Source organism: Furipterus horrens, unplaced genomic scaffold (assembly GCF_987537825.1).
Source record: "Furipterus horrens unplaced genomic scaffold, mFurHor1.1.pri manual_scaffold_3, whole genome shotgun sequence".
NCBI lineage: Eukaryota > Metazoa > Chordata > Mammalia > Chiroptera > Furipteridae > Furipterus > Furipterus horrens.
Genome location: NW_028327173.1, coordinates 188,085,805 through 188,104,325, shown reverse-complemented (window position 1 = coordinate 188,104,325; position 18,521 = coordinate 188,085,805). Strand labels below are relative to the sequence as shown.

The 18,521-nt window shown below is 36.8% G+C and overlaps 1 protein-coding gene across 1 annotated transcript in view; it reads right to left on the bottom strand.

The window, feature by feature from the left end:
* The window catches only part of SIPA1L1 (signal induced proliferation associated 1 like 1), a 291,340-nt gene that overhangs the window by 164,380 nt on the left and 108,439 nt on the right, over positions 1-18,521 (bottom strand). The window contains exon 3 of the mRNA XM_090271076.1: positions 9,311-9,373. The gene's annotated coding sequence lies outside the window, so the exon portion shown is untranslated. The remainder of the gene's footprint in view (positions 1-9,310; positions 9,374-18,521) is intronic.

Genomic DNA, 18,521 nt, shown 5'->3' with positions numbered 1-18,521 from the left:
CACTGTCTCTCCTCTCGTATCTTTCTATCAGGGGAACAGAAGACATTTCTTTTTAAAGTGTATTATTTGTCTACTCTTTCCATATAGCAGTTTAATTTACATGACTCACTTAAAACAACAATAACAACAACAACCCTCATGCCTACATGGAAAAGCCCACTCTACACACACACACACACACACACACAATCTTTCCTTAGAAATCATTGGAAATAAAAGTTACCCAGAATAGGCAACAGTCTAGCTTCTCTTTAAAAGAGGCTCTTCTCCTTATCCTATGATGAAATAGTCACAACCTATAGAAATAAATGCTTGTAAACTTAGAAGATATTAACCTTAACACATACTATATACAAGTATTTAAGAGTTTCTGGTTGCCATCACCTTTAGTCAGGTCTTTATTAATAATTAGTGTGAGGTGCTGTCCCCTTTTTTAATGAAGTGCTCTGTGTTCTGTGAGAACACATTACTAGCCAATTAACAGCTACTCTGGATGGTAAAATTATAAATGGTTTTTATTTTCATCTTTATGTTTATCTGCTTTTCTACCTGTTCACAACTATATATTATTTTTATAGAAGTTATTTTGCTGGGAGACAGTGTTAACTGGGATTCTCTTGATGCTTCAAACAAATACAACCAAATGGATGTCATTCCAAATGATTAGCAAAATATAATTGAAGGGTCAAACTATAGCAACAATGAATGCTGGACCTTTGCCTGAATCTTTACAACCAATAAGCTCTATACTCTCACAGTGTGAATGGGTATACACTGGTGTTTCCATCTTTCAAACAAGGTCACTATATAATAATATAATGGAGATATCAGATTTTAGGGGTGGTGTCAAATATTCAGAAACAAACAGAGACAGCTGGTCTATCTTCGCATACTGTTTAAAAAAGCTTTTCAGACTACAGAGGGAGCACCTAAACCTACAGACCAGACTAATGCTATTTAATTGGTTTGAGAAGAAATTTTTAAAAATAAATAAATAAGGGTGGGAAGCTTTCATCAAAGATTAGCATTCATTCAGAAAATTGAGATACCAATTCACAAGGTTAGAAGACATCTGCTACTTGAGGGGATAAGACAGAATCAAACACAAAACTACCTCAGATATTTTTACACTTATTAAGAATGTCAGAATTCTTGACTGAAGTTTTACAATCACTTTGCCTATTAATAAGAGATTCAGACTGCCATGGAAGAAATAATTTACACAAAGTAATGTAGAAGCCATAAAATGATGTCAAATTCCCACTGAAGGTAAACCTTTCACGCCCTTCTGTTTAGGTGTTGGTTAGTGACCCAATTATTTAGACAATATGCAAACTAAGGATAATAAGGTTGGGCAGTTTGTATTTAGTACTGAAGCATGATCTCTTGGCTCCTAATTGCACATAGAATGAAATGAAAAGGTTAATTGGGCACTAAACAAGTCGTTGTAACAAACAGGATCATCGTTCTCAGTGAACAGGCACTCTTTATAAGCAGCCTAAATTGCTAATATGAGGTCTTTGAAGGTCTTTGTGATTTATATCAGGGAAAAGGGCTTAACTAACCATGTAATAAGGAATTTTATCAAGGGTATTCACTGATACGAAATACTTTACCAATCAGTTTCTTAGAAACTCACTCTAAAATCTTTCATCTTAACTCTGCAGATGTGCTAACAATTTTATAATCTGAATGCCTGATTTTTAACAATTCCAAAGTGAACAATAATGATGTCTAGCAAATAGCAATGCCAGAGATGAAGACAACCTAATTCACAGGCCTCTGCACATTTACCCGCAGAAGCAAAACAGTAGTTACGCCTGAAAAACACGAAATGACACAGTGAGCTCTGGCTTTCTTCTCCTTCCTGTCAAAAGATGCATTCCTTTGACAAGCCCACTCACACATATTCCAATATGAAAATAAACATTTATCCATGTATTAAAAAGGCAACTCACATTACATGCTGAAAATCTGGTGTTTTTGCTATAGATTGGATAAATCTGCTTGTGTCTTTTTCCCTTTGGAACAGACACAGTAAGACAGTAAGTACTGGGCAGGCCCCTTAATGCACCATCAGAGAAAACCCAAAAGGGAAAAAGAAAGAACTAATTACAAAATTTACTTTCTATCTAAAAACAGTATTTTATCTTTATTCCTAAGTGACTTATAAATGTCCTTCACTTCACAATGAATATGATTAAAGTCTTGTTATAAAATAAACCAAAACAAAGTCGAGTTATATAGTGAAGACTATATATATATATACATATATATATATATATCATATTTTTTGTACTATAAGATGCACCTGACCATAAGACACACCTAGGTTTAGAGGAGGAAAACAAGAAAAAAAAAATCTGAACCAAATGGTGTACTAAAATATTTAATAAAACATAACAATAATATTTCAACCATGTAAAGTGAACAGCAGTCAACAGCGGTATTAAGAACCATCATCACTGTCATTAACAAATGAGGAGAGACTTTAAGGTTCACGTACTGTTCTAGTTTTCTGGGAACCCCAAGAACTCATCATCGCTAGTGTCAGAATTTATGAAGCTCAGTTGCTCACAATCACTGATATCACTTTCTTCGCTATCTTCATACTGACCAGAAGCCCTGAGATTCAGCAGTAAAGTGGGACATTTAAGCATCCGTAGGGGTTTCATGTGGGCCTACCACTTCCTCTTCTAACAGCTGTCACCATTGCTGATTGGTCAGGTAATATACATCATGGTCTGTGACGCAATATTTGCTCCACAAACACACATTTCCCCCCCACTTTTGGGGGGAAAAAAGTGAGTCATATGGAGTGAAAAATATGGTATATGACTTTCACACACTTCATTGCCAGGTGCCTAATAGGCTCAATAAATCTGTTGTCCCAACATTTTGAGAAAGGGGAGAAAAGAATATCAAAAGTCCATCCTAAATAGGAGAGATAATAACACAGGGGAACAATTTTTAACATAATTACTGTTGAGTTTGATTTTTCAGCTGTTTTAGACTTAAATAGGCATTCTGATCTCAAAACTGCAGTTAGTTTTCTTCTACCACATCAAGTTTTTTCTCTACAGCTTATCTTAATGTGACCATTCTAGGCTGGATCAAGCCTGGATCAAGGGAAGCGCTACTGCTCCCCTATTGGCTGAGAGCAAACCTCCCTTGAGTGGGGAGGGGGAGGGGACGACCTTGGAGATCAGCGACAGGTTCATACTTGTCTAGGCTATTCAGTTACACATGAGACAGTGTGGTGAGAGGGTGTGTGCCGCTCTATATAGTGAATCGCATTCTGAAGTGTAGTCTGAGTTCTTGTCTGTATACAAGGAGTTAGCAGAATTTATTTTTTTATTTACATAGGTACTTATTTCCTTTCCTTCAGATCATGTCTGTCTCTGCTATTTCTCGTCGTAAGTGCCTAAACAACCCTGATTCGTTTTGTTATATCTGTGGCAGTTTCGCCATTCCCAGTCAAAGGACAAACATCAGTGCATTTGTCAGGCAAGCCAATTTTGTATATTTTAAAATAATACTTGGTGATCAAGATAAGTCTTGGGTCCCTCACAAGGTGTGCAAGCAGTGTGTCGAGAGTTTACAGATGTGGACAAAGGGAACACGTGCTAAATTGCCATTTGGTATACCTATGGTATGGCGAGAGCCCAGAGATCATTCAAGTGACTGTTACTTTTGTATAGTGAAAACATCAGGATATAACAAGAAAAATGAATGTAAAATAGAGTATCCTAGTCTACCATCAGCTATACGCCCAGTGCCTCATGCAGCTGAAATCCCAGTGCCATGTTTCATTGAACTACCCTCTTTCGAAAAACAGGAGTATGGTGAAGAACTAAGTGACAGCAACTATGAAGATTTTGAAACTGAAGATGAATCAGTTCATAAGGGAATTGATTAGCATGAGTTGAATGATTTGGCACGAGATTTGGGACTATCCAAAGAGGTGTCAGAACTCCTAGCATCAAGACTGCATGAGAAAAACTTGCTTGAAAAAGGAGTGAAGGCATCCTACTTTCGATCAAGAGAAAGTGCATTTCTGCAGCACTTTCGAAGTGACGGTGGCTTTGTGTATTGCCATAACATACATGGTTTAATGGAGGAATTGGGAATTCCAATCTATAACACAACTGAATGGCGACTGTTCACTGATAGCTCAAAGCGGAGCTTGAAGTGTGTCCTCCTCCACAATGGCAATTTACTTGGTGCAGTCCCAACTGGCCATTGAGTTTGTTTTCGTGAAGAATATGAAGACATAAAGAGAGTCATTGATCTGTTGCAATATCACAGGCACAATTGGATCGTCTGTGTTGACCTTAAAATGGTCTGCTTCCTTCTTGGTCAGCAATGTGGATACACCGAGTATCCCTGTTTTCTGTGTATGTGGGACAGCAGAGCTCGTGAGAAGCATTGGGTGGAGTCGAATTGGCCTCTAAGATCTGACCTCAAACCTGGTGATCCAAACATTCTACATGAGCCACTTGTTGACAGAAAGAACATTATATTCCCACTTCTGCACATAAAACTGGGTCTCGTGGAAGCAATTTGTTAAAGCTTTGCCAACTGAAGGAGACTGTTTCAAGTATCTCATTTTGGCATTTCCTAGCCTGTCATTTGAAAAGATAAAATACCTGAATATTTATGTTTGGTAGCAGAACTTTACTACTTGTACACAATTTGACTTACAGTAACAATATATAGCCTTTAGGTGAATAAAATAGCTCTAAATAAACAGTATATCCAGGTACTTTTTTCTTTATTTTGCTTTGTATGTACATTTTGTATAATTTTTGAGACAAAGGGAGGGTATCCTGTACCTTAAAAAAATTGATGTGACAGAGAAAAACTGGGGTCATTTTTGGATTTAGGTGTCAAAAGGTAGTCAGAAACAAGTGTCAGATCTAACTCAGCAAAAATTGTGTTCGCCAGTGTAATGAGTAAGACAAGTTAGAGTAAGCAAAATAGAGACAATATAAACTTCTAGAAGTTTCTCCTACCTCAAAAGTGCTGTGGGGGGTTAAGCAGCATCACCAGGCAGCAAGATAGCCCCTGGATTTCCCTTTCTGAGAGACATAGTGTGAGGGAGGGGGTAATGAATTGGAGCTAGACCACAGGCAACAGTTACCTCCTTCCTCACAAAGGAAAGGTTATCAAGTGTGGAGAGGAATGTTGTATAACAAACTGGCAAAATCTGAACTGCTTACAAATGTCAGATAATCTGCTTTGCATTCTATCTACAGATGACATTTGTTTCCCAGATATGTACTTACCCTCTAGAATACTTTAAAACTCAAAGAACAAGTCCCCCTTTCTAATTCCCTCAATCAGAATAGAGAGTAGAAAACGTTTAATAGCATTCTAGATAATTTGTGCCAATTTAGATGATTCATGTATTGCTTTCCCAGACTAAATGGTCCATAGCCAGCACTTTCAAGTCAACAAGGGTGCAGGGAGCAGGACCTAATTACAATCTGAGTCACTGTCTACAAGTTCCCTCAGCCCAGTGGGCCATCCCCCACAAAGGCACCATTTCATTTTCAGATACTAAGAACAAGCCAAGTCTACAAATCCCTTTCTGTTAAATAAATAAATAAATAAAAAGATATCATTCCACAAGAAAAAAAAAATCAGTTTACTGAATTGATTTTTTTTTAAATTTTTTTAAAGGCTCTTTCCCTTTAAAAGTACCCACAACACTAAAGTTTTTAAAACAAGAAAATGCATATAAGATATATCACAAGATTATAGCTTCAGTATCATTAATTTCTTGTGTCTGTATTTGGCCCGATGCACAAAATGACTTACTATTTTGAATATTGGTCATATCTCAATGGGAGAGATTTAGTAGCTCTTTTCATAGCAGCCTCATTGAATAAGTGTTTCAACTTGATAACTATATGTAATCTCCTAACATTGGCAGCATTTTAATTTCAGATCCTGGGTCCACACTGAAGGAAAAAACCTAAAGATAGTTACATTTAAGTAAAATTTTAAAAAGAAGCCATTCTTCTAACAACCAAAAAACGGCATGCACAAGGCACAAAAACCTAAATTTGATTTCAGCAAAAGATGTTTCTGTTTCCCTTCCTGTAATATGGATACAATATATGTCAATCAAGGGGTAAAAATCTTTTGTGCTTACTTATTGTTCACGTGGTAAACATTTAAGTAAAGATAACACTGACAAAAAAAAAAAAAAGAAAGAAATCCTCTTTTGATTGTCATCAATCTTTCTCTGGCAATTTATCAATAATTATGTTCCCAATTGAAAGAATTAATGATCTCTCAATGGAAATGACTATTCAGTTTCCAGTTCCAACAATATTCCAAACAAGAACAAGGGATAATAAGATTCCTCCAACAGCAAAAAAAAAAAAAGAAAAGAAAAGAAATGAATGCAGAAGTTAAATGATCTAAGATACATTTCAGACAAGGATAAAAAATTATCTCCAAGGTTTACATTTGGACACAAAAGGAAATGACAATAAAGCAAAGATTTCTGAGATTTCCGAGTGATATTTCTTAAAATATGCGTTTTGGGATGTCGATTATTTTAAACTGGTTATTTTTTAAGAAACAAAAGACTCAGAAGACCCTTTAACCTTCCCCCTAACTACCTACAAGAATTTAGATAAAAGGACTTGCTTCAGGAAGGGAAACATCCTCATAGATAACTATAGTTTGATATAAACTAGTATGAGATACAGAGGAACCCAACAAAGCCCTTTTGATCAAAGTCCTGTGTCCCGTTAAGGATGGTCCCACAGACATTTACTTATGAAATATTTGCTTTTCCATCTCCATGTGAATTACTTTTCTGCCCTTTGAAGTCCCAAACCATAACTCCCCTCCCAACCCTCAGATGGCATTATAAGCCTTATCTGCCTGATCTGTCCTCAAGTCTCATGGTCATATGGAACCCCTGTATGTACATACATAATAAATTTGGTCATTTTCACCCTGGCTGGGTGGCTCAATTGGTTGGAGCTTCGTCCCATAGACTGAAAGGTCCCAATCAGGGCACATAACTTAGGTTGTGGGTACGATCCCCTGTTGGGTTACATACGCGAGACAATCAGTCAATGTTTCTCTCTCACATTGTTTTCTCTCTCTCTCTCTCTAATCAATAAACATATCTTCAGGTGTGGATAAATAAATAAAATTTGGTCATTTGCTCCTGTTAATCTATCTCATGTTAATTAATTGGTCCAGCCAGAAGAACTTAAAAGGATAGGAGAAAAAAGTATTTTTCCTCCTCCACAGTTTTGGCAAGACAGCCAGGAGACTTTACTGGCTGGATGCTGTTCACTTTGGGAATCTGATTATTAGTCTAGCCAGAAGAGCTCAGAAGGGTAGAAGTAAAATTATTTTCTCCTCTCCCACAGTATTATGTTGCCATGCTTCACGGTCTATTCATAGGAGTGGTTGCCTCTTTTAGAACTGCTGCTACCAGCATAAGGAACAAACTGACAAATTTAGAAAGCACGAAAGTAAATTCTGTAAGTGTGATAACTAATTGTCAGAGTGCAGGAAGATGCATAGATTTACCTAAGTTTGCCAAAAGCAGGCATGTTGACCACAGTAAGAATAGAGCTCTTTACATCCAAAAAGCAACCAACACATTCTGAAAAGCTCATTGATGACACCGCTGGTCTAAAAGTGTCCTGCATATGCCAAAACTGCACAAGAGTGCAGAATCAGGTACAGAAAGTGAACTCAGAAGCTGACCAAGCACCAGATTCCAGAAGATAAGATAAAAGGCTGTCAGTATGTTGACTAAAATCATCAAACACATAAAACCTAACTAACACAGATCACTAAGATGCCTAGTAACCAATCTTTGGACAAGTATCTGAGAATAAATTTATAGCCCCTTTCCATGATCCTGAATGTATTCTATACTGAGATTTTGAACAACAAATACACATACTATCTACATTGCCTGAAGTTAAAAACATGCAAAAATCATGTGTGGTAAAAGGACAAATAAAAGCTTGAGGAGAATAAAGACCAAAACCAGGACAGTGGTTCCTCACAGGCAGAAAAGTAGCACTTCAATTAGGGAGGCTTCCTCTGGGTTTCTGGTTGTTCCACAGAATTGGTAAACTTGATTTCTCTACTGCTTTGTGGGAGGGAACATACAGATTTTTGTTATACAACTCTTTATGTAGCTTTTTTATTTGGAATATTCATATTGATTTCTGAAAAGCAAATAAACAATTAGAAGTTTGGGTAGAGACTGTTCTAAGAACAGGTCCACACTGCCAAATACACACGTATACAAGGGGATTATTTTTCAGGCATAGTCCACCAAGACCCTTTTCAGCATTCACAGCCAAAAGGAAAAACCTTCCAGGGGAAGGGAGAAATCTAAAAGCAATATATTTTATTCTCCTGTCTTTGAATACGAAATCACTACCTGTTAGCTGTTAAGTGTGAAGAGTGTGCCAGTCAACAGCAACACACCCTGCCAGTTTAATGCAATGGTACTATTTTGCCTCACTTTGCAATTATTCCCACATTACCCAGAGAAACTAATGGATTACTAAAAATAAAATGGAAATTAAGTGACTCACTTGGGATGTTTTGGCTCCCAATGCAAACTGGCTTAAACAAAAAGGAAATATATTGGCTCAAAAGCTTGGACTTCTGGAGGAGAGAGGCTCCAGGGCTGGCTTCTCTGTCCTCTACTTTGTGTGGCTCCTCACTCAGACTACAGAGACACCAGACCTCACACTGATACAAAACAACATCCAGAAAAAAAGAGGGGCAGGCTCTCCCTGTAGCTGTGTTAATCAGAAGACTTCTGCCAGCAACTCCTGGCAAACCGACCTTGGAGTCTCATAGGCTAGAACAAATTACTGGACCATTCCTGAAACCATCCCTCTGGCCAGGTAATGCCCAACACTAGCTGAGGTTTTCTCCATGAGGATTCGATAGGATTATGGGATAGGACTGCTCCTAATCATAGGGCCCACCCTGAAGCTTCAGTCAATTCTTCCACTCCATAACATGGGGGATCAATTGGATATATGATATGGCTCCAATCCTAATATTCATTCTGCTAGTATTTACAGGGAATGGCTTGAGCAAGACTGTGTTTATTATTATCACAATATATATACATAAATGCTTAAAGATTCAAGAAGCAGATTACCAAATTAATTTAACCCTTTGAGAAAAGTAGATTTTGAAAACACTGTTTCTAAATTTCCACTGCTCCAATGAGAAATTTAAAGACAAAGCACATTTTAAAGAAGGTAGGTCATAGGAAGTATGGTATAGTACTTACTATAGTCTCGTGCCATGGCTACAGATATTTTGACAATTAGCATTCACAGTAATAATGTATAACCTGAAAAAAACAGAAATTAAAATTTTAAAACAGTTTAAAATAGAAAAAAAGTTAAGTAGACAAGAAATTACAGTAAAATAAAACAGGTACATAATGAAAGTTTTATCTTTTTAAAAGACAAACCAGCTTTTTAAAAGTAAGCAGCTGCACTTAAATTAGAAATTAGAGAAAGTATCTATAGTATTAGAGTATCTCTAAATAGTTTCAAATTCAAATCATCTTGTCTATTATAGATTTGACCACCAAAAAAAAAAGCAAATAAAATACATTTTAATCAAGTAAGATTGTCCTGGAATGCTATTTACAAAATTGAAACAAATACAGAATTATTAACTTGACCTCAAAAATCATGTAGTCTAATTAAACTGACAAAGAAATTAATAGGAGAAAAGTCATTCTTTATTGATGTTAATATTTTTACATGCATAGGGATATCACAGAAAAGAAGTAAAAACTCAAGGAGGCAGTTAGACTCAAGAACAAAGGGCAATTAATTCTACAGAAGTGTCTAGACAAAGGAAAAGATACGGATTCCTAAGGATAAGTTGTGGTAAGATGAGTAGGAAACATACGACAGACAAGAACTGGTTAGTAAGGTTTGTTAAGTGGACTCAATTTCTGGTGTTAAAATCATTCTCCTTTTCCTGGTTTGGAAGATGAATGCACCTTTAAAACGAAAATGCACGACCTACTTTCAGGCAGATAGTGGGAAGACCATCTCTCAATTTCCTGACCCCCTTCATGTTCAGAAGAATAGAAAAATAAAAACACCTTAAAAAAATAAGGATGCAAGTCTCAGAATAAAGATATTTTCCATACATATATTCTCCAAAGGACTCACAGAATACATAAAGAATTCACACAGAGCAATAAGAAAAGGACAACTGTCAACAAGCACACGAAAAGGTACTCAACCTCATTCATTACCAAGGAAATACACATTAAAACCACAGTTACATAAAATTATACTAATCAAAATGACAAAAAATGAAAATCTGAGGACACGAAGTCTTAGGATCTGGAGCAATTCAGCTCTCATAAATTGGAAAACTGTTCAGCAATATCTAATAAATCAGAGCTTTAACTATACGCTGTGGCCCAGCAATGCCCCTCCCCAGGGAAATGCCCATACAGACATATCAGTCCCAAACACACCTACAATAATATCCAAAGAAGCCAAAACTGGGTAACAAATAAACTGTGGAGTATTCATATAACCGAACATCAGGGGTCAGTAAGCTTTTCTTTTCTGCAAAGGACCAGATAGTGAATATTTTTGGTCATAAAGTGTCTGTGCCCTGTTCCAATTATTCAGCTGCCTGTAGAGTGTGAAAACAGCCACAGACAATAGGTAAACAAATGGGTGTGACTGTGTTCCAATAAAACCTTATTTATAGAAACAGGCAGCCAGCACACGCTGTAGTTTCACTGTTACAGTCATGAATATAAATGAGCTATACCTAATGCAACAACACAAATGAATCTCACAAACATAATGTTGAAAATATATTGTATGATGCCACTTTATAAAGAAACTATTAAAGTCAGGACCGTAGTTACCTTTGAATGTGGGGGAACAGCAGAGACTAGGAGGGGGTCTAAGGAGTAATTTTGGTGGGCTAGTGATACTGGATTCCTTGACTTGAGTGGTGGTTTCATGATTAGGTTCAATTTGGGAAAATTTATGGAAGTGTTCACTTATGACTCACTTGTTTTTACATGTGTTACACTTGAATAAAAAAGTAATTGTGTTAATTTTTTAATAAACAAAGAATATGGGCCAATTCTTTAAGTGAATGCTTTCTCTTAGCTCATTCTCCCTAGACATCAAACACTGATGCACCAGCAAACCTCGCGTCCTCAGAAAGCATGATCATGAAGCCTCCCTTTAGTTAATGTGATGTCTGCATTGCAACTAAACCTCTGTGCTGAATTCCAGGTAGGACTTTGGAGAATGGGCTATGAATAGATGGAACGGAACACACAGGAGTGTCAGGAGGAGAATGCAATACAGAGGGAGTGAAGAAAGTTAACAGCTGGTGGATTAAGAGACTGGTGGAAATAATCTCCTACATTTTAACATAATCTGCTGAATAATCTATATAAACTAGAAAGTCACATAAACAGCTTAGAAACGATTTGGAAGGTCACTGAACTTGCAATGTGGACACAAATAATGGCATTTAAAAAGCTGGCTAGGGTTCTTAGAAGACTGATGAAGGAATCTATTTCCAGTAGAATTTTTTCTAATCTAACAGCGTAAGTGGGCAGAAAATTTCAGCTTTTCAAGCAAAGAAGCAACCCTGATAGATAAAATGGTCTTGACTTTCTAGGCCTGCATATTTTAAACCATTCTTATACCATGATGTCATCCTGTCCTGCAATACTGAGTCAAAAATTTAATTAAATATTGTAACTTTCCAGGGGTCATAAGAAGCCATTACATTACCAGAGTTATGCCCAAATATATTAGGAGTGGAAGAGAATATGAAAATTCCAAGGACAACAAGATCATGGGCAACACATTATATGGATTCACATGAGTATGAGTTTATATCATGAGTGAAATAAAAAGCAAAGGAGTAAAGAATAAATAAGTGAAAAGAACTGAAATCCATTCCATATACTGCATATACTTCACAACTGATATGTGTGAGAAACTGGTCCAGATGCAAAGATTCACCTATGCATCAATAATTTAAATGTCACAAAAGTTACACAATATTATAAGTGCTATGGAGATAATTATTATTAATGAATTAGGAGAAGTAAAATGCAAGTGAGGAGAGGAAGGAAAGGAAAGGAAATCTTCATATTGGAGGTAAGAGTTAAAATGGATTTTGAAATTAAAGGTGAGCAAGGTAAGAGAGAACAGACCATCATTTCAAGCAGAGAGAGAGAACGTCCAAAGGCTTGGAGGCATGAATAAGCCAGTCATGTTGGAGGAATAACAAAAAATCTGAGGCAGCTACAACATGGTGTACAAGCACAAGCTGAAACTAGATGACAGGGAGCCTTGACAATCACACTATGTTTGAATTTTGTTCTACAGGCATTAGGGAGCCATTGGGGAGGAAGTAGAGGGCTGAGAGTGGAACACAGGAATAGACGGGAAGTCAAAGTTCTCCAAATATAACTTTCTCTTAGTTTTGACATTTACAGCCATGGGAATGTTTCACAAAATTTAAAAAATAAATAATTAAAATCAACCAGTATTTGGGGTTAACTTAAAATGAAACACATCAGTAACAAATGAACTGCATTACTAATGCACAACATCACCACACTTACGGGAATGCAGTAAAAAAGAAGTAGCCTAACTGGTATCTTGACTATGTATTCTGAGGCTGGAGACAAGATAAATAAAGGGAAAAGGCCAGAATGAACTCTATGATGTTGGACTTGAATCACTGATATCATGGTTTTTAATATATATATTTCCGTCGATGAAAGAGAGACAAATGTAGATAGATGCAGGTACGTGGAGCGATGGAAACGTCAGAATGTCAGACCCTGGTGGGAGTTGTATGAAGGACCATCACTTTAAAAATCATCAAGCATGACCATTACCTACCCATGAGCAAGTCTACTGCTAAGTTTATATTCACAACTGTCACCCTGAGACCAATACAACTATCCATAACCAGAGAAAACTGCAAACAACCTAAATTCCAACAGAAGAATAAAAAACCAAAAGGTGGTTTGCAGCAAAATCATTGAACTCTGATACTAAATGCAACACTGTGGAAAATTTCAAGAGGACAATATCCCTAAATACCTTTTCAGAAAGAAATTAGTTATAAACTAAAATTTAGAAAATTAGATGGCAAACTCACTGAAGGCTGGCTCAATATCACATAATAGTCATTAAAAACTTTCCAGTTCTGTGCTTGTTATTGTGAATGTTTCAAAGACATAGACAAATAAATCCTTCAAGAGATAATAACATAATTCTCTATAGCTTTGAATACAATATTGAACCAAACACTGGATTAAACAAAACTGTAGTTCTCATTTCTTGTTTTAAAAAGACAGCACTTAAATTCCCAAAGTCTAGTACAACACTTGAAAAAGTACCATCCACACTGGAGTTTTCAAAAGAAAAAAAGTATTTAAAGACCCCCTAAATCTGTTATTTTGTTAGTCGGCTACCACAACAGGTGTGATTGCTTCTCATAGACTCATACCAATTGATTTTGGATTCATTTAAAAGTACATTTTATATAGACATAAAATTATATTTTTTCTACCAAAAATTATATATGGTGTATATATATATAACTATATATAACTATAAACAACTTTTCAAATCAATACAACTGGATTAAAAACAAAACCCTCGTATGAGCAGGACTGCTCACAGCCGTATCCACCACCCTCTGACAGAGATCAGCACTGTCATTACCATTTGCTAAACTCACTCACCTGGCCAAGGTCAGAATGAAGTCCAGTCGGGAGCCTACTAACCATCCTCAAAGCAAAGGTTCTTCACACCATAGAAGGTTAACAAACTTTAACAACTGGGAAAAGCATAAACTATGTGCTTAAATTTGGCATCAAAGACACAATCTATTTTTCTTGATTTTAAATGTTATATAATAGTGCTCAGACTTTAGAATACTATGGTCCATATTTTATATAGGTGGGAGTATGGTACCAAATCTTTACAAAAGATGGTAAACTACATAAAGACCTCAAGTGACAGTTAGCTGATTCAGCTCTAATTCATTTTGTTCGCTTTCTAACAGCACTATTTTAAAAAGAGCAGTTCCATGGTCCATAGAACAGATTTCTATTTTAAGCAGAAGTGACAATCTTTACTTATGTAAGAAGCAATTACACAGGTTAGCAGAAGAAATGAACTGCAATGGAATACACTAGAGATACATTAAGGGAAACCATTAGTTTTCATTCTCAAGGGCATGTACTAAGTGTATCGGTCTAACAGTCATTGAATTTATTAAGCCATAATTTTGCTACATGAATTCTCCATTCTTTTTTTTTTTTTTTTCAGAGCACACCGAATAGTCAGAAGGCAGTGTTTGCTTTCCTCTCTACAGTAACAACTGTGCATTTGGCCTGAATTCTAAATAAACTAATTCTTTATGAAATTTTTGTAACTCAGCCAATATACAGATCTTTTCCCTAAAATAAGCATGAAGCAAACAGGCTCAATTCATAACTGTCATATTTACTCAAATGAGAGCCCATTCTTCTCAGACAAGTTGGATAAACATGCAAAGACCTCACCATCACCATACATGCTCTACTGTCACTAAAAAACACTATCGTTAAGAACTTAAAGCATGACTATTCAACTGGATGTTTGATGACACTGGTGTCTATGGCCTAAAATCTATCACATAATATTTAACCAATTAGATAGTGTCTTTCTACATTGGTTAAGCCTACACACTAGATGTGATGGTTTTATATGTTAACTTGGCTAGGCTATAGTACTCATTATTTAATCAAATATTGATAATAATCTAGGTGTTGCTGTGAAGGTATTTTGTAGATGTAAGTAACAGCTACAATCAGTTAACTTTTAAGTAAAGGAGATTACCCCCGATAATGTGGGTGGGTCTCCCCCGATCAGTTGAAGGCCTTAATCTCAAAGACTAAAGTTTCCTAAAGAAGAAGCAAGTCTACCTCAAGACTTGAGCATCAACTTATGTATTCCTATCGGTTCTGTTTTTCTAGAGAATCTGGATTGCTACACTAGGCAATATAGGAATCCCACTATGAAAAAGGTTTTTAAATTTAAAGTCATACAAGCGTAGAAATGCCTTAATTTAATTCAATTCACCTGGGGAAGCAAAGGAATCACGAGCCTACCAGAAGACCACACCTAATGACTGAGATACTCCCCAACTAACTAAAATAAAAGTAACTGTGAGATGTGCACCACAGTTATCTGTATTAAAAAGTGCTGAGGGCAGAGCAAGGGAACATTAGTTCTAACTTGGGGTCTGGGAAAGGAGGGGGCAGGCAGGAAGGAAATCAGGCAATGCAAACAGAGAATGCCACACCTAAGTGGAACTGTCCAGGTAAGACCTTATTCATCTGAGCTTTTTAAGCTAACAATGTTTCAGGGCTTACTATGTCCCAGGTGTTTTACCTTGCCTCTCCCATCTGGTTGTTCACAACAATATTAAGTAGCAGATGCTATTATTTATCCATAATTCTCAGGAGAGATGGAAGAGCTAGAGACATAATCCTACAAGGTGACATTGCTACTAAGTAGTAGTAGAACCCAATTTTGACGTAGGCCTTGAGTGAAGCTACTAAGTTATATGTTGTTCCCAGCAGAACACCAGGGCAAAACCAATTCAAACCAAAAACCCTTATGAGCAATGTCATAGACGTATCAAATAAGTGACAAATTATATTTGAGATCTGTACATAGAAAGAGGGGATTCAAGTGAAACAGCATGAGCAGAAACAGAAAAAGCAAAACTGTATAAAAAGAGAAGATTTCTTGGTCAAAACTGTTAACACCCCTCAAATTTACCTTTTGGTCCCTCCTCCTGTCTCAATAAATTTAATAAGAAATATAAAAATACATATAAATTCACAGAAATACAGGAAATCCCAGTACAGATGACATCAGCAGACCAAAGCAGTAAGAAATTCTACAAAATAGACAGCATAAAGATTGAAGGCAAAACTCAACAGATCTGAAAGACCAGTAACCCCTCAGAAATAAGAGGCTAGACCCTTGCAAAATTCTTCCTAGCAGAACCTAGAAAAAATGAAAAACTGTGTCAGCAGATTCTGGGAGAAGCAGCATGCCATGGATGATGAACCAGGTAATTAAAGAACACGACACCACATCAGTTCCTTCTCTCCATATGACAAGCTCTGGGTGGCAAAGGCCCCTACATTAAAGACACGAGAAACAGGAAAGTGATCCTTGGAACTGGAGAAACTGGACAATGTTCCAGATAACATAACTTACAGTTTACCTGCACTCAGAAAGCAAGGAATCCACACATCTTAGGGAAAAATCCACCCCACCCAGTATGGCTTGCCTATCTGTCCTGGCTCCTACAAATCAAGCCCCATTGGCACTGCAGGTGAACAGAATCTCTACAATAATGAATTCAGTGTTTTGATTTTATCATTTGCTACAAATAAATACATGATAAAGAAGGAAAGGGGGTTAGAACACGACACCCTCAAACGAGTGTATTTGGATTACTATTTTGAGTTAAAGGGGCTTAAAAACAACAGGTGCATAAAGGCACTCTGATATCCCTTTTCTTCCAGAAAACAGACGATGAAGTTCCCGTATGAAAGATATTCTCCCCGCACCTGGAAGAAAAGAACGCTCTGATCATCAGCCACAGGGAGTTGAGGGTGAGAAGAATCTGTGCAAACAAAGCTTTTAAAAACAACCCTATTATCTTCCTTTAACTTCCCCATATATCTTACTTTTTCACAATGACTACTCTTTGTTTGATCTAATATATAAACACTTAGGCCTAACTGGGTTTTGTGTCTTCATTTTCCTGTGAAAGCTTCCATGTATGTGTTTTTTTTAAAAATTGTATGCAATACTTCTGCTCATCTATGTCCACTTACTTCTCAGGCCCAGCCAGAGACCCTAGGAGGGTGGAGGAAAGGTTTATTTACCTCCCCTACATATCCATTATAGGAAATCAGCAACATAAAAAGAAGTATCAAATTCAAGAGTGCCTACAAAAAATAATAAATATGGGAAAACAAAGAACATGTTTTAAAGTAGAATACAGTTCCTCAAGAAAGTCAAAAAAATGTGATATCCACAAAAAAGACAATAATTATTTTGGGTTACGGCAAGATTACTGGGCAGTAAAAATAGGAAGGGTACAGCGGCATCAGGTCGTGCAGGTTGCAGCTGGACTCTATGTCCCGGATCCAGTGTCCCAGTGAACACACTGAGCTCTGTCCATTATCCTCGCCCATGGCCTCTTCCCTTCTGCCTAAACACATGTTCAAATTTTCTGTAAGTCATAAAGACTTTTTCATTGAGCCATATCTCCTCCAAAATTAAGACATAATGAGGGAGGGAGGTGTCAATGATGATTTGGAAGTTCCTAGCATAAATACCTGGATGGTTCTCCCACTCGATGAATAAAGAAACAAAGGGAAGAAGTGAGACACAGGAGTACTTGGTGGTAACTTACAAAACCTGAAGTGCCTTTACACGATGAGATTATAAACTAAGAGCCTATCAACTGAACTTGGTCCATAGGTATATTTTCTTTGGCCCATGCAGTGTTTTATAAAATTTCAAACCAATCCTTAAAATTCAGGATATTTAGCATGCAAATCCTGATTTACAGCTTCTCTTGAAAAACTGGGAGATCTTGGTAACTTTGGGCCCATATTCCCAAACAGCAATAATGGCTGGAGCCAAGCAGCCTGTATGGGGGCTGCAGTCTCCCACTCTCTACCGTCCCAGTACTCTCCATCTGACCCTGGGACTATATCAGTGGTCATTTATCACCCCACACGCTCTGTTGTTTTTTCTTAGTGTAGAAAAATATTTATTTTCTCGCCCTAAGGCCTGCTGTTACTCATTTACATGGTTGGCCAGGCACTTAAGCTTGTGAATCTGCTACAGAAGAACAGAGTCAAGAAAGGAGTGAAAAATATGGCAGGTAAGAGAAGCCAGGGCTTGAGTTGTGGTTTAAAGTGAGCTTGAAATAGTCTAAAATGGAAGACGGCTAAGCTCGTGAGAAAAAATGTGTAAAAGGAGACAATAATTATGGATGAAACTTTAGAAAATACCCATTGTATCAATAAAAGAAAGATAGCAGATATGTAACAGTAAGCAAAAGGCAAGTTCGAGAGAGATTCAAGAAAGATTTCAAAATGAGTTACGTTGATGGTGCACAGCTTACAGCCCAAAACCATTCAGTTGTGAGACTAGTGTTACACAAAGAGATCAGAGTCCTTTGTTAAATAAACAGCAAAAAAATCAAGCCTAAACTACCCATGAAACTGTACTCCATATCACTTGGTTAAAGTTAATTCAGAAAGATGTCTCTTTCATTACTGTCAACATAAATGTTATACCAAGTACTTAAATGCCATTTTTCATTGACCAGAATTATCATATGATATCTAAATTACTTAAGTTTTACCTTACATGCTAAAA